Genomic DNA, 21691 nt, shown 5'->3' with positions numbered 1-21691 from the left:
TTCTCCCTCTTCCTTGAATTGGAAATAAGTGCTGAGCTAGTCATGAGTACATCTTCAGAGGTTTTGTGAGAACAGTCTGTGCTGACATTTGGAAAGGTCTTCTAGTCCCTGTATATGTTAAACTTACCATCTTCTTTCCATATTGTTCACCTCCCCCACAAAAAAAAAATTTTTTTTTGCCAGAAAGTTTTGAGCACCCACCCTCAGGCAGGGGGAGGAAGGAAATCCACCTTCCTTATTTTAGGTGCTTGAGCACCATAATTAGCCTCTAGTTTTAAGAAATCACTACTTTTGAAAATGAGAATACTTTAGGCCAGGGATGGTGTCCCTAGCCTCTGTTTGCCAGAAGCTGGGAATGGGCGACAGGGGATGGATCACTTGATGATTACCTGATCTGTTCATTCCCTCTAGGCCACCTGGCATTGGCCACTGTCAGAAGACAGGATACTGGGCTAGATGGACAACCCAGTATGGCCATTCTTATGTTCTTAAACATTTTAAAATATATTAATACTTTGTTCCAAATTTGGTGGCTTCATAACAAACCCATATTGGTCTCAAATAGCACAATCCTCTAGCCAAGCGTTGCAGGTCTGTGAATAATAATGGTCTGCACCTCCACATGTCTCCGTACAGAATCCAGTCAATGGCCCCCCCAGGAAACACTGAGAGCTACCATAATGTAACTGTTGAATAATAAAAGCCTAATCTACAGCTGAATCAAAGCAGAGCCCTCATTTTGTGATCTCTGAATATGAAATGTCAATATCTGGCCCACTTTATATACTGTATCATTTTGTTATGGTTTTTTATTCAGCCACTTACAGTCTGAATCAGTTCTCAGGCTGGCATTGCTCCACTACAAACAGTGGAGCTTGTGACCAGACAAGCTGTCACTAGGAAATCAGGGAAGGATCCCAGGTTAGGATAAGTTTAACAAAAAGCTAGACTTCCCATCCCCCCATCTGTTTTTTGTTAGAGCCCTGAGACTGGAGCATTAAAAGTGTGAGTCAGAGCTCCTCACTACCACAGTGCTGGGTGACTTGGGGGGGAAGGGGTGAATCTAGGGGGGGAGGGGATGACAAGGGAAAGGCATGGCTGCCATTCTTTTTATAGCAAACCCTGAATCATGATTGGGGGGAGGGGGAGTCTGGGGCCTTTAAAATACCAACCCCCTTTTTCAGGGAGTTATAGGAAGCACTGCTATGAAGGAGGAGGTGGGGTCTTGCTGAGGATAAACCTGGGAGGCAGAATTTGTGGGGAGTGTAAATAGAAGCACTGGGGTCACCTAGTGGGATAATATCTCATCTTTAATTACTGCTGTATTGTGAATATTCTTAGAATTTCTATCCCTTTGCACTTTGGAGAACTGGTCTGGTTGTTAGTCACTGTGTCTTATGATATAATACTCCCCATGATTTAATAAGATGATAAAAATAATAATAATAATAAAGTCTCCTTTATCCAAGGGGTGTCCTGACGCTTTGCTGTGATTTGTGTACAGAGTTATGCTAGATTTCTTGGGGCAACTGAGTGTGGAATATGGACCTTAGTCATTTTATTTTCTGTGAAGTACCATGTATTAAGTTACTATTCCATTATGTGGGTATCTATTCACCTAAATGCCTTATTTTGTCTTGGCTATAGAGTCACCTCTGAACAGTAATTATTTATAATGTTTCATGAAGTTGCTCAGAAAAACCTTTGCACTAGCAATGAATTTTCTCACACTCCTTGCTTTACAATGCCTTTTCTATGATGATATTTGCTTAATATTTCTCTTTCATTTGACCTATCTGTTAACATTTTGGCCACAAAGAAAAATTGTTTGCAATTACCTCTTGTAAAATATTATAAAACTGCCTCTAATTTCATGTGGAAATTTGTTGTACTCAATATATGGGTTAAATGCTAGCTACTACACTGTAATGAACAACAATATAGTCAGAGTAGACCAAAACCTGCAGTCATTACTTGACAACATGCCCTTCCAAGTCCCTTTGAGCACCTGCATAATTTAGGAGCTCTGTAAAAGTGCGATTTTAGATTTTTAAAAAATTCATGTAAAAAACAAATTGAAATATTCTAATGGGAATACTCAAATCTGTACAAGTGGAAACCTCACTAAAAATTAACCAGCTTATTTTCTTCAAAGTCCACTTGTTCGGAGTTTGACACATATAATAGAGCAAAGTTTAATATTTTAGCTGTTTTAGGAGTCATGGGCGTAAAATTTGTTACTAGAACACGTACACATATCATTCACCCTCATGCACCGCCAAATATGATCCAACAGATTTTGCTTTTTAAAAACCCTGCAAATAGCCTTTGGGAACGTAGAGAAATTTTTGACCTGGAAAAGGGAGTTTAGAAAGTGAACTGGAACTTGCCTTCAGCAAGGTGTGATGTGTAAGTAGCTCCACCCCAGGAGTAATGGCAGAAGGCATTTTTGACACCCCTGTGAGGCACAGTGCCAACCCTAACAATTCTCTGCTCTACAGGAGAGTAGTGACTTATTGTTGCCATATACCAGTAGTAAATTAATATCCATCACAAACTAGCTCAGCTGCACTGGCTGGCAAGTGGGAGGGAGGGTGGAGCAAAGGGCTGTGCCTAACATCAGATAGGACATCCTCACATGGGAACAAGTAAACAAGTGCATAGCCCCACTTATTCCTGCAAGCCTGGATCCAAGGACCAGATATTCCACATACAAGTACAAGGGGCGTTCTTACTTCTGCGTGCAATCACTTGTCCCAATCTAGCCCTTAATGGGAGTTTCAAAAAATGCACCCGTTTATTCAATGCAATAAAATTAAAGTTCACAGATATGAACTCCTCCCTGGATTCATTCCATTATCAGCCTGAAACCAGCTGATAAATAAAGAGAAAATAAATCTCGTGATCATTTTATTGACCCATGAAAAGTATTGGGAAAGGACTTTTATCAGCTGACATAATGTATAGAGGTATTTTAATTCCAGTGCTTATCTTTATGACAGACAGCTGATTGCCTACTATAAATTTTGAATGGTTTATCTGAGAAAAGGTCTTGCAGTTGTTTATTGCAAGGAAGGTTTTGTTTTACACTGTACTCTTATAGACTATGAACTTTTGAATCATCCACGTTGATGGGGGTGTTTTTTAAATCAGCAGATTACTTACACTTGAAACTAAATGTTGCCTTTAAGCTTTTACTAATTGTGTGACTTAATTTTCTCCTTTTTTTGTGTAGGTGTGTTATCATTATTTGGGATGCAGTATTTTATTTGCATTATGATAACGCACAGAAGCCCCAACTTTTGCTTGGTGCTATACAAGCACACATTAAAAGGCAGTGCTTGCCCTGAAGAATTTACAGACAAGACAGAGGAAGGAGAGGGAGAAGAGAACATAAGAATGGCCATACTGGGTCAGACCAAAGGTCCATCTAGCCCAATATCCTGTCTTCCGACAGCGACCAATGCCAAGTGCTCCAGAGGGAATGAACAGAACAGGTAATCATCAAGTGATCCATCCCCTATCGCCCATTCCCAGCTTCTGGCAAACATTGGCTAAGGACACCATCCCTGCCCATCTTGGCTCATAGCCACTGAAGGAGTATTACCCTTATTTAGCAAATGAGAACTGAGGCACAGAGCAATTAAGTGACATGCCTAAGATCAGATAGGAAGTTTGTAGCAAAGCCTGATCTCTTGAAGGTTTATCCACTGCCTTAACCACAACACCATACTTCCTCTCTCAACTTTATTTTGGCGGACTCAATTACAATGTGGTTAAAAAAAAAATCTATAGGATGAATACCTACTGATACCAACTGATTTTATTTAAAGACACTGGCACAATTAAACTTGACTGAGTATGCAGTGTAGTGTCATTAAACATGGGCTTCACACATTGACAGCTTAGTGAAGAACTCTGAGAACTAGATTTGGATGACTTGAGGAGTTGGAAGTGGGATGATGCAGAGCCTTTCACTTCCAGAGGTCTTCTGACTCTAATCCAAGAGTCATTATCATCGGGTGGCTGCTTGCAAAAAAATGATGTAATGCTTCATCTCCTATTCCTAGTGGACAGACTAGCCACATAATAGGACAATCATCATCATAACTGGTACTTTTGTTCACAGAACCAGAACTGCACAGGATTTATTTCCACTGCTAGATTCAGGAGAGAAAACACTATGAAAAAATATTGCAGTATTTTCTGCTTGCCCACACCCTGACTCCAGGATCTCTCTCCCTCATCTCCAGCCAGCCGGATCCACAGCTTTTTCTATACCCATTTTCCTCCCGTACACTCCCTCCTGAGGGCCCAGTAATTTCTACCCAAGTTACAGTAACTATCTTGAATGTGTAGAGATAATATTTATATACTTGTCTGTATTGCGGTCCCTTTTTGCCCAAGCAGTTAGCCTATATTCAGGGCCTTTCTGTTAGGAGGATAAATTGATGATGTCAGTCGGTTATATTCTTTGGCATAATCCTGTTGATTTATAAAGAAAGTACAGAATCCTGTTTCCCTGAACACAGTAGAAACACAAACTGGAGTCAGTTTCCTTCCTCACTATTTCTAAGTCTGTCCTCCTCACTCAGTTTTGTGCCCAAGGAGCTCGGTCTCTCTACTCCCTCTCAGGACCACACTCATGACTGCTTCTCTCCTTGTCTGCTGATTTTCTCTCACTAATAACACACAGCCCTTGCATTTACATCTACTCCCAACGTAATCCCTCAGACCACACAGCTTAATTCTGCTCAGGTTTTGGCATGCAGCCAAGTCATGTCTCTCTCTCTCTCTCTCTCAATATAAATAAAAGGGCTTAATTTCTACTTCCATTTAGCCTGAAAGAGTGGTTAGCGCACACATAAGCTTTACCAAGGTCTGTGGTGTCCATAGAGCAAAACCCACTTGATGGCAGCCATTAACACCTTCCAGCATAATAGTGTTTAGGAGAGAGCTGGGTGGATACCAGGGAGTGATTGGGAAAGCTCTCAACTTTAGGTGGTGAAAGAGGATCCTCCGTTTTGTGGGCATTGGTCTTTTGTCCTTCTATAGTTGAATGGACTGGGGACACAGCCAGAACACTGAAGGAGTGCATTGGTATGAAGTGGAAATAGGAGTAGGAACATTTGTACCTTCTTCAAGGTAGGGACTGGACTGTCTTCTGTATTTGGAAGAGGCCTATCAGAGAGTGGGCAGAGTGGTTGTGGAAGTCAGAGACTAAGCAAGGATAATTACATTATTTATTTTGTTGTGGGCTACCTTGCATAAGGAAAAAAACTAAGTTATCATTAAGAAGTTGGAGGAAGGCTTTTTAGAAAGCTTGCAAGTATTGCAAAAGGTCAGACCTTATTTCCCACTCACTCTCGCTCTGCTCTCAGTCACTTTTGTTTTCAAACAGACCTGCGGTAGTAGCAGACTAATTCAAGTTTCACAGAGCAATACAATAAAAATTTAAAAAAATCTCCCTTGACTTACCACTGCATTTTTCAACCCTGAATCTATTCTCATAGTAACAGACAGAATGACTCATCTTGTCAAGTAAAATTTGATGCATACCACAAAAAGCAGACCGCTCGCAGACGACTGACTACTACATTTTGAAAAATAAAAATTAAGGCTTAATTTCCTTTCAAAGCCACAGCCCCAAACACATTTTTAACATTTTTTTATTGCTACCTCTATCCATCCCTACAAACAGCAACATTTTAGTCGTGTCTCCAGGAGTCTGACTACAATGAACAAGAGAGTATGAACAAAACAGGGTGAGGGAAGAGAGAGAGTCTCTTGTAGAGTTACATATCCCTATTAACAGCACTACATTTAAGTCCTCAGATTCAATAGGCTTTGGACAAGGGCCTTAGTGAGAGCACTATCTTCTCAAAAAGCAGTGACAGATGGATTTTTAAATAGATAATAAAAGTTCTCTGCTCATTTCAAGCCAAATAATGTTAAGTCCTTTATGCAAAGACCGTCCAGTAACAGAGCATCTGAGTTTTCAAGATTAACCCAAAACCCTGGCCATTCCCAATTCGCAACACCTGGGGAAGAAAGGGATCAAAGATTAGACCTTTAAAAAAGGTGGTTGGCGTGCCTATTTTATTTGTGCTCTGTATCCTACCAAAACCTAAATCTCTTTATTTTATTTGAGCAGCCAAGACAGCAGTTCTAATACTAAAATAATAAAGTGAAACAGGAGTCTTTAAATCAAGTTGGAGGCAGTGGGAGAATGGTATAATATTTTAATTCCAATTAAAGCTGTCCTTTATCTCAAGAGATCCCTACATAGATGTAGTCCTGCTCTATCATATAAAATGACTTTTGCTATCTGAATTACCGGTATGTTGAGGATTTGTTCACTATTGTCCTCTAGCAAAAGCATTTTTTGGTCGGCTCAGATTAACTAGGGTTTTCAAAGATGGGAGGAGCTACTGAAATCTGTTGGCCAAAATCTTGGCCCAGAGTTTACCATTATTCTGGGATGTCAGGAAAAAGCTGGCACATTTACCAGGTCCTGTCCCAGGTTTGTGCCTTATTCAATCTGGGTACAAATTTGGTTAGAAGTTACCTCTGTGTTTCCATTAGCATAGTCACAGACTTCAAGCCATACCTCTGACTTCTTCTGACAATGTACCATTTTGTAATTCTCTAATTCATGGCCTACTTCTTCAGCTGTGATTAAAACATCTGTTCCTTCAAGTGTAAGCAGCAAAATATGATAGATCTGTCATCCTCCCTCTGTCAGGTAACTTTGGACTCCAAGGTGGATAGTTTCAAGGGGCCACGTTCATCTCTTTGAAAAGAGCCTACACAGTTCCAAACCACAGAGCCAAACCTCTACAGCAACACAGGGAAAAGGTCTTTCCAGCTGCTGCACACCATTGAGATGAGCTCACTGCCAGCTCTGAATAAGTTATATCATCAAGGCAAGATGGACTGGATTTACATTCAAAGAGATCCAACAGCTGGAAATCCCCAGCTCCTATGCTAGCCCCTCAACTGGAATGGCAATCCTGGCAGGGGTGTGCTGGATCCCTGAAGCCTGGCTACAGATTTGGGTGGCGCGCGTGACATTCCCAAACCCTGTTTAGTTCCATTCCCACATAAAGACCACATCTTCGGCCTTTGTATGGGGAAAGGTAATTTTCATCCCTACAGCAGTCTAAATTTCATATTCATTTCCGTGGTGACTTAAGTTAGTGTACTCTTCCCCATTTCATAGAGTGACTGAATCATTTTCAATATGGCTGTTTCACCTACTGTGCCAGTTGCTATGCCACCTTTCCCCCATTTTAGAGAGATGGGCTTGGTCTAATTACCTGAATGCAGGCCCAGGAGCTGTGAACTCTTGGATACAGATTCTGGTACCAGTTCCCGCTGTAGCTTTAGACATGTCATTAACTTCTCTGTCTTGGCCTTCCCATCCTCACAGGCATTGTAATAATAAACCAAATACGCATGCATAGCATTTCCGACACATTAGTCTTCATCACTTCCCTCTGAGGTATCTCTATCTATCTACTCTCTATCTAACTTAAGTGGTTGTATGAGCCTGATTACAGTACTATCTATTAAATGTATTTATCCTCACAACACCCCTGGGAAGTAGGGAAGTGCTATTATCCCCACTTATGCATGAGGAACGAAACAGATAAATTAAATGACTTGCCCAAAGTCAGACAGTAAGTTTGTGGCACAGCCAGGGCTGCCCAGAGGATTCAGGGGGCCTGGGGAAGGGCTGGGTCTTCGGGAGCAATTCAGCGGTGGGTCCCTCTCGGAGGGAAGGACCAGCCACCCACCACAGAATGAAGCGGCGGCTGTAGAGCAGCCTAACTGCCACCAATCACAGCTTTTTTTTTTCCTCCTTCGCCAACGCTTGCGGCGCTTGTACTCACCGAGCGGCTCTCGGAGGCTTCAGCAGCACTTCAGCAGCGGGTCCTTCACCCGCTCCAAGTCTTCCGCTGTACTGAAGGACCCACCACCGAAGACCCGGAGCGAGTGAAGGGCCCTCCACCAAAGTGCTGCTGAAAACCCGGAGTGGCTCGGGGGGGCCCGGCAGGGCCCATGGCCTGGGGCAAATTGCCCCCACTTGCCCTCCATCCCCCTCTGAGCAAAGCAGGGAACCCAGCTTGGGGTAATTCCCAGCCTAGTGCCGTAACCATTAGACAATTTTCCCTCATCATCATAGTATCATTCAAATCCAAACATGATGAGAAGATAAGTGACATGCTCAAGGCCACACAAGAACCAGCATTAATACTCAGGAGTTTGTGGCTCCCAGTCCCAGGCTTTAACCACTAGACGATGTTGTTTCTGTTGTAAGGATTAATTAACGTTTGTTAACTGCAATGTAATTGGTATATAATATTAACATAGCATTTCCCTGAGCTTTCAGACCATGGTCAGCTGGATGCCCATGTTATCTCTTGCTGTAAATAGGATTACATATTTAACTAGGGTGATTCTTGCTCATATACACATTGATGATGAACTGTCATATTTGAACTCAGTAAGGATTTTTCCCTCCCAGGCATTATGAGAAATGGCTTACAAGGTTTCTTCTCTGGAACAATGAACAGGAGTGACCTGTTTCGAATCACATGGGTGGTTGCCACATGTAATTACAGGGGTTGGGCAAGGGTGGACCTTGCTCATTCCTACTTTCTACTTTTTGTTTCCTTCAGACTTCCACTCTAGTCTCCAGTGACTCCTGCAAAGTACCTGCTGTGTGATTTTAATGTCATAGCCCCAAAATTTCCAGATCTACTAAATTATTAAAACTGTTTCTTAACAAAGGACTTTCATCCCCAACATTCTCAGGACTGTCTTCAATGCATCCCAGCTCCCACAGATCTCTATTGATCCTGCAGCATCTCCATATATTTTAATATCTCACCCCTCATTACCTTTATGGGGCATGATTCCTGTAATTCTAGGGAATCAAACCACTGTATAATTTTCCCAGCATCTTTGCCAAAAGCCCAGAAGAATTTGGCAAGACAAATGTATGTTAGAGATCTAATTACCACAGCTTGTCTAGTTTCAGACACTGCAAAGAACTCTGCTCTGGAACACTGTTGATGCACTAGAATATGGAACATAAATCCTTGCGATGACATAATAGTCATTCTTCAAATTATTACTGTTATTAGTATTATACTTAAGAAAAAAATCAGATCTTTTATTGCATATAAAATATATAAACACTCTTGGGTTTCTGCCTGATTCCCATAGTTCCTCTTTATAGGATAGGCAAAATGCTGAGTAATCGTCTCCAGGAGTATACATACACACATCCTAAAGTTCCACAATAGTGCTGTTTAAGTTTACTCGCCACTAAGACCTACCATTTGTCTCCAAAAATCAATTTTTCAGCAAGAGAAAGGGAAATTACTGGGGCGGGGGAAAGGGGAGAGGAAGCACTTTTTGTTAATGCAGTTATCACCATCTATCCCCTTAACTTCCTGTTGTGGGCATAAGCAACCAATCAACCCACCCACTGGTACTCCAGCCTTGCTACCTCAAGCAAAACCAGAAGAGTTTCTTAGATGTCTGTGGTGTCGCAGGACTCCCTGTGTGGGGCCTGAATGATTTGGCAACCCTCAATATGCTTGCTGCTTCCTCCTGCTAACACTGTACCTCACCACTGAGCATCTGGGGCAGCAAGCAATCCTACCAGAGACTCTTTCGATTTATCCTGCCATCATTAGTGACAAAGAAATACTGACATTCATATCTTCTGCAATAGCTATACTTCCCCAATCTACCGAGCTCACCAACTGTATCCTCCACGTGAAACAATGAATTACTTAGAAAAAATAGTAGCCCACTGTTTGTCAACTGACATCCCATAACCCTTCCACATTCTGTTCCCAAACTTGCCAATTAGCAACCGGTGCCAGCTATAGACGCTCTCTGAAGTGTCCCTTCCCCTATTAGATTAAAAGATTAACCAAGAAGAAATTCCCTGAAATTTCCCCACAACAGACTGTCTTTCAATAGACTTACAGAAAGCTCTGGGGTGAGCCCCACCTCCCAGGCTCGGATACTGACCGGCCCAGTCGTGTTGTTTGTGTTTCAGATGGAATCTTATTTTCAGTTGAGCTGTGAAAGCTCTGGGCCACTCATTATAACTGAAGCAAGGAGTTATGGTTCTATGGGTAAAATTTTCAAAAGTGCCTAAGTGGTTTAGGATTCAAAGAGCCAGATTTTTTTAAGGTATTTGGGTGCTCAAATGTGCACATAAGCACATAATGGGATTTTTCAAAAGCACCCATTTCCCAGTGGAATTTTGAAAATCCCACTCAATACCTATCTATATCTTTAAGCACCTAAATACCTTAAACTCTGGCCATGTGTCACATTACATGTCTACGGGCTAGATCCACAAATGGACTTTGGCACCTGCCTCCTTAGACACGTATGTCCAACATTTAGGGCAAGCCTAGACTACAAAATTAAGTTGACCTAAGTTATGTTGATGTACAACACCAGAGTGATTAAATCACTTTTGCAAGTCCACCCTATGCTCCTTGTGTTGGCGGTGTGTGGCCTCACCAGGAGCGCTTGCACCAATTTAACTATCAGTGTGGGGCATTGTGGGATGGCTTCTGAAAGGCAGCAACAGTCGATGTAAGCAATAACATTGTGTTGACCTAACTACATCAACCTAAGCGCTACGCCTCTCGCAGAGGTGGAGTTGTTAAGTCGGTGTAGTGGGCGAGTTACATTAGTGGAAGCTACATTTTAGCATAGATGCTTAGCTACCTTACGTCAACTTAACTCTGAGGTGTAGAGCAGGCTTCAGGCACCACTGGGATCCTCAAAAATCCCTATTCAGCTGCCAAGGCACAAAGCCACTCAAGTCCTGACTCACCAACCTGCTTGGCAGCCTAGTTCTCACCTAAGCCCCAGTGTGATTCACAACCTAGACATTTCTCTGCCTATTTTATCTGACCTTAAAATCTGAGAATCTATCTGCCTTGTCTATCTTGATTCATATGCGTACTCATCTTCCATAGTTTCTATAGCTCCTTATTGCCAGAAACCCACGCTGACTGGGATTATATTATTGTAAACAATAGAAAAACCAAGGAAATTTTCACCATGGTGAAAGGAAAAAGTGATGGGATTTTCTCTCAGCTCCAGAGTCTGGAAAAGTGACTGGATACTGGGGAGCAATATGTGGGTGCTGTATGTCCTGTTTCTGCTCCCTAGGATGTGTGATACCATTTGCATTGTGATATAAACATAACAACACAAATAGCACTGCAGGTTTTGGTTTGGCAGGTGGAGTTCGCCTGGGCAGACTCTCACGTGGCCAGTTCAGGAAGGTTCTTTTACCACCCAATTGGTTACCCAGCCCAAATTCCCCCTTTGCCTGATTGACTGGGATGCACAAAACCTATTTAATGCGCTGACCGAGGTTAACGAATGAGAAGCAAGTGGGTCAAATCCTCAGCTCCTGCAAATTAGCTAAGTGCCATTGAAATCAATAGAGCTACACTGGTTTACTCTGATTATCCCCTACATTATCTGACTTCAGGGCCTGGGGGGGAGTTCTATGGCAATTTGGGCCAAGAAAGTAAAAGCACAAGGAGGGAAAACCTAACCTCACTGAAGTCATAGGGAGTTTTGCCTTTGAATTCAGTGAGGCCACAATTTTACCCAAAGGGTTTAAGACTTTTTCCCCCCACTGACCAGAGTCTTGCCATACAGATGAAGGGAAGGAAAATTTAACTTATGTAAATAGATCATTGATGCAGAGGCAACCGGCAACCAGCAACTTCAATATAGTTTACCACCAACCTGAGAGATACCATGGGCCAAATTTCAAAACAAAGACATCCAAGGTCTTTTGTTAATACTTTGTTCAAAGAAGACATCACATTTTTATTCCCAGGTTGTATCTAGTAAGGACACAGTTATTATTTCCCAGCCACCTTTCTGAATTTTCCACAGCTGAAGTCACATGTCTCCTTTTTAAAGTAAGATATTTGGCTTTGTTAATGACCCTGTGGGTAATGTTAAAATCAGACAAGAGTTATGTGTATGTCCATTTTTATTTGGCTTTATGCTTTTTCACTCCTTTTGGTGGGCACATGCAAGCATGTGAGGGGAGATGCTTCTGAAATGAACATTCCTGCCTCCAATCCTGCCCCTGACTACTGGTGGGCAGAGTTACAAAGACTTGTTAGCTATTTGGAGCTTACTGATTATTAAGCACTTGCCTGGGGCAGAATATCCCAGGGTACCATTAATAAGTGAACAGCTGCCAGCAGTTAACATTGTGTGAGATCTGAGATATTTTAGTTATTGTCCACAATCCTAAGGAACACCAGAAGTAGCCATGGAAAGAGCAACAGCACCTCACAAGAGTTACAGCAACAATCAGCAGGAAAGTGAGTAAGCATTATTCTGTGACAGGAGCAGGGGATCTGTGAATTCATTTATTCAGCAAAAAGTGCGGATGATGTAAAAACTGTCTGTTGCAGAGTATAATATTCCTATGCTGTTCTCTTCCTCTGTAAAGTTCTGCATTGTACCTACCTGCAAAACATTCATGAACCTTGTCGAAACTGCAGAGAAAAAGGGGGTGCATATGTATCATTTTTTTACTGTTTGTATTGCAATGGCACCTTGGAGCCTCAGTAATTGGCCAGGACCCCGTTGTGCTAGGTGCTGTACGAAGAGTGAACAAAAATGGCCCCTCCCACAAAGAGCTCCAGCCTAAGTATACATATTAAAATCACATCATACACTATATTCACACACACAGCATAGTGAGTGTGTGAGTGTGTGTGAACACTCCTCTCAAGCCTTCATTTGGCTGGCAGACTCAAACTGGGGAAAGCAATCAAACTGGGGAAAGCAATCAAGAAAATATTTGGAGTGATGGGGGGGGGGAAGTCCTTTGTTTCACATTTGTGGTTTTCTAGCCCTTGTGATCTTCATGTATATGAAGAAAATAAACTACAAAGGGGCTGGATTTGTTTTTGTTAACAGAGGCAACGTGTGTTCCTGTGACCAACTGATTGGATAATAGGACTCGTATGATTGCCTTTTGTCTGCTGACTCACCAGAGGGCAGCAGCCTTCCAAATATTATGTCAGCATACAGGAATGTAAGACATGCTTGTTATTCTTTGAAACAGGTCCTCAAACAAACAATCTCCTTGCATGTTGTATACTGATGTCAGCAGTACTGTTTTCTATGTTCTGTTGGCAGTCTGACCACTGTAACATTTTAGGAAGTCAGTGAGCCAAGGGAAACTGTGTCTAATATAGAAAAAAAAATCCTCTTACAGCTAAATGTTTCAGTATCAGTATAGTACAGTATCACCAGCTCCCTCACACACAGCCTATTTTCCATGTCCCACTTGAGGGAGGAGTTAAGCTGAAAAGATTTTAAGATAGAAGTTCTCTTTTGCAGTTAGACCATCTGACAGCAGGATTACTGGGTTTAAATGGATGCCATTTTCTACCCATCAACTTTCCCCACTTAGAAACACTGGAGGGCAAATCTAAACCTCTGAGTTTGGGAGGGGAACGTTCCCTTCTGCTAATACAAAAATAAGTCGAGCTAACTCTCCATATAGGAAAACAGGAAGTATGGTTTGAAAGATGGACCAACTGAATATACACCTCACTGGCTACCGTTGTATTCAGCTTTCTGAAGTCAACCAAATACTCACTTCATACATCCTGACTGTTGCTAGCAGCAGCAGCCCTAAGCCAGCAGTGCTGATCAGTGCTGATCAAAGCTCTGTCCAGCCTAGCCAACAGCACTTCCCATCCTCGCAACCACGTAAGGAGAAAAGCAGAGAGAAAGCCATCAGAGATCATCTGGATGCAGATTTAAGTCCATGAAAATGTTGCCATTGTTTACTGTTGGAAGAGGACTGCGTCTAGAATTTATCTTCAACTTCCATTCTAAACAGCAAATGAAGACAGGCACAAAGGAACCTCATCTGAGAGATAAAGCCATTCCTTCTGTGAACCTTGTCAATACATCTATGCCTTTGACTCTTTCCTTATTCATATATATGGGTATAGATACAGGTATAGGTATAGTTATAGCTAAGATAAACAAACATACACATACACACACACACACACCCCTCAGGATTTTGTTAAAAATTTTGCTTAAGTAATAGTTCATGGGAGGACAAGAGAAATCAAAGACTATGATGGGAATGCAAGGCCTTATCAGAAACCATCATCAAGAGACTAGAAGAATTTTGTAAGCACTGAAGAAGTGTGGTATGCATGCATGCAAGACCACAGGCCTCAGTAGTACAGCTTCATATCAATGTTTTCAGAGTGTGAGAGGGCTTGCACACACCAGCAGCCTTCCTTACACTCAAGATTAAAGGTCACATTCTTCTTGAACAATGTAACTACTTGGTTTTCATTGCCACACTTCAAAAGAAAAATGTGATTTGGGTTTAGATATGGCTGGGTACACAAAGAGATCTTTTTGAGCATGTTTCAGTGGTAGATTTGGGTTTATTAATTTTTTTCATAGTACAGTAACATCTAGAGGCCCCAACTGAAATCAGGGCCCTATTGTGCTGGGCATTATACAAACAAGACAGCCCATGTCCTAATGATCTTACAATCTAAACAGACTAGGCAGACAAAGGATAGGAAGGAGAGCGGACACCAAAAGATGAAGTGACTTACCTAAGGTCATGCAGCAGATCAGTGGCAGAGCTGCAAATAGAACCCAGGTCTTTTAAATCCCAGGCCAGTGCCTAATCCACTTGTTCATGCTGCCTTGGGCATAAAGATCTTTGCTACCCTTTTTATCTTCCTTACCCCTAAAAGTGTAGCTATTTTGTTGTTGTCAACTTCATCGTTTGTGGAAAAAGATCATCCCACAAAATGGCATTATTGAGCAAGAAACGCCAGCTGGCGAAAGATGCAGCTTCCATGGCATGCACAGATAAGCAGAGCATGTCTGAGAAAAAGTTCAAGGCTACAAAGTACATTAAAGCTTCAAGTATATTTATACCCGAGACCAATGTCAATGACCCAATGCAGCCTTTACAGCTACTTGGGGCCTCACTTTCAGGAGCCACACACCACATGCATAAACTCAACTGGCCAGATAGAGCAACATGCCCAATCCATGATCCCAAGTGACTTCAGCAACAATTCACTACAGAAGAGACTGTGTAACTGCCATCCCAAGCCCCTCAATCCTGCAAGGTGTTTAAGGCCTTCTGGACATTTTAGTGGATGTGAGGAGCTTGAAATTTTCTAACTGGAGAACACACCTCTTTTTGTAAGAAGGGTGTCTCACTTTACAAACGGCTTGACTGATTAACCTCACTTCTGTGAGCTGCAGGGAGGAACTTCCTCTCTCCACTGACAAGCCCCATGATTCGGCTCACATGTAAAATCGAGTCCCACAAGAAAAGATCTAGAAATGTGGGTTTTTTTAAATGAATGCTTAGGTCTCTAGTAGTCACCTGGTACCCTGTTTTAAACCCATCAGGGATGACATGCCATTCTGAAGTGATCATCCAAAATGTAAATTTTTTAATTGAAGGTTCATCCACTTTTGTCCCATGCACTAGATCGCAACCAAATGGGCCCATTAAATTAGGTTCTCTCTCTCTCTCCATTTTCAACTATAAAATGGTGGTGGTGGTAGGGGGAGTTGGATTCTTTGGACAGCAGCGAACATCTTTCATTTTGGTATGTTAGAAGACAACCCCTTGTCTAATTCACTTCAGATTTTAAAGAAATATTGTTTTAATTCTGGCCTAAAACTGTAAGTTTACTAATAATCTGGCAGAGGCAGTGAACAGTGAGGTCACAAAATTTGCATTCAATGCAAAATTAGAGGTTTATCATGACTAACAAGCTGTGGAGAACTTCTCAGAGACCTAACCAAAGGCCTCAGTTGTGGTACCCTTGTTCACTTTGAATAGTACCTTACTACACATACTACTCTCTGTGAGGTGGGGGCCAACAGGTAACACAACAGTAGATGAAATTCATGGTTAACAAGTGCAAGGTAATGCACTCTGGAAGGAATAATTTAATCTACCCATACACGTTGCTGGGTTCTAGCTTAACTATAGCCACTAAGGAAAGAGATTGTTCCACAAGTGACATTATTGGACATCATTGTGGACCGCTCAGTGAAAACCTCTGTTCAATAGGCGGCAGTAGCCAAGAAGGCAAACAAAATGCTAGCCTGTATAAAGAAAAGGAGAGACAATAATACTGAAGATATTAGAATGCCTTCCTCATTGGCATACTGTGTTCAGATCAGGAACTCCTATCTCAAAAAAGAGCTAACGCTAGTGCCTCTTTTTGCAATAATTTTAACATCCATCAAATTAAGTTTGGGTTTAATGGTTTTGTTCTAGTAGCTTTGTTTTAGAAACTGGAAACTGTGAGGTGCACTCCCTTTATCCCTATAATGATAGAGGTTATTCTCTGGTGTTGATATCATCTAATTATTTCCAGTGGATGGCACTGTGTACTGAACATCAAGAACCCGCTGAACAAGTTAAGCTTTCTGAAAAGCAAGCAGAATCCTTGTTAATCAGGCCTCAGCAGATCCAGATTGCGATAGTTCATGCAACAAAACGACCCTGTGCAACTTCATTGTAGCTCTCTCAAGCTATGCTAGCTTTGAACATTTTGCTAAATTTTAAACATTGCCAGGTGGTACCTGGTGATTTAGTTCCGTCCCATATGAATTTGGTGCCCGTGCTATCTACAGTACCACAAGCTTAGTTAGTGAGAATGAGGAACTTCAAGATCTGTTTCACCTCAGTTTTCTGCTTGGTCTTCTCCTTCCTCACCACTCCTAATACACCACCATCCAGCCTTCATTCACTCTAGTTGGTTATGTCATATGTTCTCCATCTGCTGCTGCTTTACCTCCCCAGCCTTCCTTATCTTGGGCCAGTCACAGTGCTGCCTTCAATTTGCTGTAATGGGTAAGATAAAGCACATTCAAAGTACAACGCTGGATACAAAGAGTTCTACCTTGATAGCTCTTTGGCATCATTGCTAACAAAATGCCCTAGAAAGCACATACAGCAGTGTCCCTAGCAGATTAGCTTGTGTTATTTGCAGTCATTCTGACACAAGAGTTTACTCTACAAATCTTATGTAGAAGGAGAGCATTTCAAATGCAAATCACATTTCATTTTTAAGTATTGATTTTCAAAGCCACAATGACTTACGGTAAAAATCCAATTTATGACCAGCATGGCACACACGCTGAGATTAGTTCACAGCCAGTGGTGAGCTATATATGGCATCAAATATTTACCTTTTGATACATAAACAATGGGATTGTGTCTAGTTGAAACCTTCTCTTTCTCGTTATGCATTTTATCCCAGACTACTACTGATATATTGAGCAAACAGAATACTGACAATTAAACATTGTATAAACCATGTCCAAATATACCCACCCTGTTTAAAAAGAACCAGTCATCAACAGGACTTAATTTTATATGGAACCTGTCCTATGATCTGGGTAGCAAAGCTTCTTCATGAATATATGAGAGTCCCCAGAGTTACTACAGCTCATTTTCCTAGTAGTTCTAATCCTGTAAACATTTCTGATTTTTAAGAACCCCACTAAGCACTTTTTTCCATTTCTTCCATGCAAGGATCCATAGACAATTTACATCCATTCACTATTTAAGCATCATAAACACCCTTGTGAGGAAGGCATAATTCTACTTATTTTGCCAAGAGGCTAAACCAAGACAAAGAGGGGCAGATCCTCAGCTGATGTAAATTATCATAGCTCCATTGACATTAATGACAATTTACACCAGCTGAAGATTTGCCCAGTGACAAAGTAAATCAGTGACAGGGAACACAGGAGTCCTAGTTCCAATTCCCTGTTTTCACCACTAAATTGTCTCCTTATGTTTTCCTCAGTGAAGGCTGCAAAGCCTTTGGAAAAAACTTGAGATCCATGGTGTTTACAATGAAGTCTCAAAGAGGTTGGTTTTTTTTTAATTAGTGTGATAATACATTGGCCTGAGGAATAGCTGCAGACATTCTTTATACATTCTCTTTAACTAAAAATAATAAAAAGGTCTCGCGCTCCCAAATATTGAATAGAAAAAAACAATGTTTATTTACAAAACTGCTGGCTCACTATACCCCCCACACTGAAATTCCTATGAGACACAATAAAGATGCAAACAGTCATCTGAATTCCTAGCTCAGAGAGCTAAAGGAGAGGGATGATATCATGGCTCCACTGAAGACCATGGCAAAACTCCCACTGACTTCAGCAGAGTCAGGATTTCATCCAAGATATTTACTTGAATTCCCGTAGGTTATAGCTAATTACATTCATTGTAAAAAGGACAGAAGCTGCCAGTTTCAAAGTTTGAAGATATCCAGCCACTTATTCAACTGATTTTCAGCTGTCTTTAAGCCTGATAAGATTTTTAGCCATGAATATTAAAATCCAAATAGAGTGTACCAATACTTTATTTGGGTCTATAACTTTCTAGGTGCTGCATCTAAGGGCTTGGCTACACTTGCAAGTTAGAGCACATTAAATTAGCCACAGGCACCCTAATTCCTGAGGTGTCCACACTGGCAAGGCGCTTACAGTGCCTGGACTCTGCAGCTGGAGCGCCCCTGGTAATCCGCCTCCATGAGAAGCATAGAGCTTGCTGCGCCCTGGCTGAAACATCTGGGTGTCAGTGTGGATGACGTGTTGCATTACTGCACTGTGATTGACCTCCAGAAACATCCCATAATCCCCTGAAGTCAAGTGGCCACTCTGGTCATTGTTTTGAACTTGGCTGCAGGTATGGGGATATCCCCTTTCAAAGCTCCGTTTCTGACAGCCGGCATGCTTATCTTCTCCAGGACACAAAGCAAACCATTACTGTGGAATGCTGCTGTGTGCGCATGAGAGAGGCAGGGGGTGGGGGATGATGTCAAGGTTTCCCACCTGCCGCTGTCTGAACTTAGAAGACAGCATGCTGACACTCTGCACCCCAAAACACACTTTTTCTCCCCCGACATACAACACGCTCCCTGTCACACTCCACACATGCACCCATTTGAAAAGCACGCTGCAGCCACTTGCACAGTGGCATAGCTACCACAATGCACTGCTCTCTGTGGGGTTGCAAGAGCTGCTAATGTGGCCATGCCACTGCACTTGCAGCTGACAGTGTAAATACACAGCAGCGTTTTCCCTGCTGCGATCTCCGAAGGCTGGTTTAACTCCCAGCGCTCTACATCTGCAAGTGTAGCCGAGCCCTCAGGAAAGCTGTTTATCAAATACTCCTATTAAAAACATTCCCCATTACATCAATCCAAAAATCCCATGGAAACCTAGTTAACGTGAAATGGATACTCCTTTGGTGATAACTTTGTATCGAAGTTTTATAAAACATGCCAACAACTAAAAAAAGAAACAGCCCCTGGTAAATGAACCAAATGATTATAGCAACAAAGGGTTCCTTTCTGTCTGTTTCATTAAGCATTGCAGGAAAACTTATCTTTCTTGATAGATTATGGTATCTTTGACAATTTGTTTTCTAACAACATTTCTTCGTCCTCTAGCAAGCTGTGAATTCTGGCCTAGTCCTGCAAACCATGAATAGACTTCACTCAAGTGGTTCCACTTAAGTTACTGGGACTATTTATGAAGATACGGCTATGCTACAGTGTGGTATGAACCTGCAGTGTGGAAACTTACTAGTCACTTCCAAGCTTGCCTCTCATGGATCTCAAGTATCAGAGGGGTAGCCAGGTTAGTCTGTACCACAAAAACAATGGGGAGTCCGGTGGCACCTTAAAGACTAACAAATTTATTTGGGCATAAGCTTCCATGGGTTAAAAAAACCCAGATGCATGGAGTGAAAATTACAGATGCAGGCATTATTATACTGACACATAAAGAAGAGAAGGGAGTTACCTTACAAGTTAAGGTAAGGTAACTCCCTTCTCTTCATGTGTCAGTATAATAATGCCTGTATCTCTAATTTTCACTCCATGCATCTGAAGTGGGGTTTTATCCACGAAAGCTTATGCCCAAATAAATCTGTTAGTCTTTAAGGTGCCATCAGACTCCTCGTTGTTTTTATGGATTTCAGTTACATGGTTCTAGCTATTGTACTGCTATGTTGTTTAAGACAGAAAACTTGCATTGCTGCTGCTTATACATGTAGATCAATATAGTACCCAGACAGGGTTTTATTGAAGCGGAATGCTGACTGGATTCCAGTCTGCTGAGTTATTTGGATCAGAAACATTCTTGTTGTCAGAAGTTATCTAAATTGCTCTTATACGTTTAAAGTATTCTTCCTCATTGTTTGATGCCTTCAGATTTGTATTTTAAGGTAATGTAAAAGTCATTCTGCACTGACAGTTCAGTTTCCTCATCTGACTTGTGCTCTCATTATTACGTGAGTGAAACCAGACAATCACTACACTCTCAAATGAACTCTCACAGAAAAATGTTAAAAGACAAAACCACCATGTCACCTGTAGGTGAAGCACTTTTCACAAAGCGTTTACTCTATGTCGGACTTCTCAGTCCTTGTCCTCATAGGAAACTTGCAGAAACACCTTCAAAATATGAGCCTGGGAGCTTAAATTCATAACTTTGCTGGACACTAAAAATCATCATCTTAATAAAGACACTGGATTTATGGCTTATTACAACCCACTAGCCTCCCTATTTAGTCTGTGGGCTTAGCTACATTACAACTTAGGTCAATGTAAGGTACGTCACTCAGGGGTGTGAAAAAGTTGCATCGACTTCAACCCATGTCCACACCACGCTATGTCAGCGGGAGACACTCTCCCACCAACATAGCTTCTGCCTCTAGCTGAGGTGGAGTAATTATGCTGACAGGAGAGCCCTCCCCTGTCGACTTAGCGTGTCTTCACCGGATGCACTACGACAGCGCAGCTGCATCAGTGCATTCTAAGCAGGGCTGGCTCTAGGTTTTTTGCCGCCCCAAGCAAAAACATTTTTGGCTGCCCCCCATCCCAGCCCTGGGCTCTCGCCCCACCACCAATGCCCTCCTCCACCCGCACCCCCTCCGCCCCAGCCCTGGGTTCTCTCTCCCCTGCCCCCTGCACCCACTGCCGCCCCAGCCCTGGCAGCGCCCCGCCCTCTATGGCCTCGCTGCTGCTTCTGGCTGCCCTGCCGCAGTCCCTGGGTGGCTCGGGCTGCTTCGCACACCCCCGGCTGCGGCACTGGGGGGCGGCTTTGAGTGCCCCGTGGGGCAGCCCCCAGCCCGAGTATCCCCTGCTCGGAGCCTGCCCGGCCCAGCCACAAGGTGCGGGCATGAACCGCAGCAGCCCCAGGGCACCCCCCATGCACAACATGCTGCTGCTGCCAGGGCCGGCTTTAGGCTTTTGCCACCCAAAGCAACAAATATAAAATAAAATAAAATAAGATGGCCAGAATGCCGCCCCTGAAAATGTGCCGCCCCAACCACGTGCTTGGTTTGCTGGTGCTAGAGCTGGCCCTGATTCTAAGGACTTGTGTAAACTAGGAAATTTTGTACCAGTCTAACTATAATCGATGTAGCTTTGTGATTTACCCCCAGTAACTTACCAAAGAAAAACAATCACACTGGTCTTACACTTGGACAGCCCATCTACTCTGGAGGTTTTCACCAGTGTAACTCCAGCACTACCAAAAAAAGACACTCCCCTCC

The 21691-nt window shown here is 42.4% G+C and overlaps 1 long non-coding RNA gene across 1 annotated transcript in view; it reads right to left on the bottom strand.

Annotated features, from left to right (window-relative positions):
* Window positions 1–16798: 16798 nt before the first annotated feature.
* Window positions 16799–21691, bottom strand: part of LOC123372728 — a 46997-nt gene continuing 42104 nt past the window's right edge. Inside the window, exon 5 of the long non-coding RNA XR_006580425.1 lies at window positions 16799–16954. This is a non-coding gene — a long non-coding RNA (uncharacterized LOC123372728). The remainder of the gene's footprint in view (window positions 16955–21691) is intronic.

The sequence above is a fragment of the Mauremys mutica genome, chromosome 6 (assembly GCF_020497125.1).
Source record: "Mauremys mutica isolate MM-2020 ecotype Southern chromosome 6, ASM2049712v1, whole genome shotgun sequence".
NCBI classification, from domain to species: domain Eukaryota; kingdom Metazoa; phylum Chordata; order Testudines; family Geoemydidae; genus Mauremys; species Mauremys mutica.
This window is presented reverse-complemented; position numbering and strand designations above follow the sequence as displayed.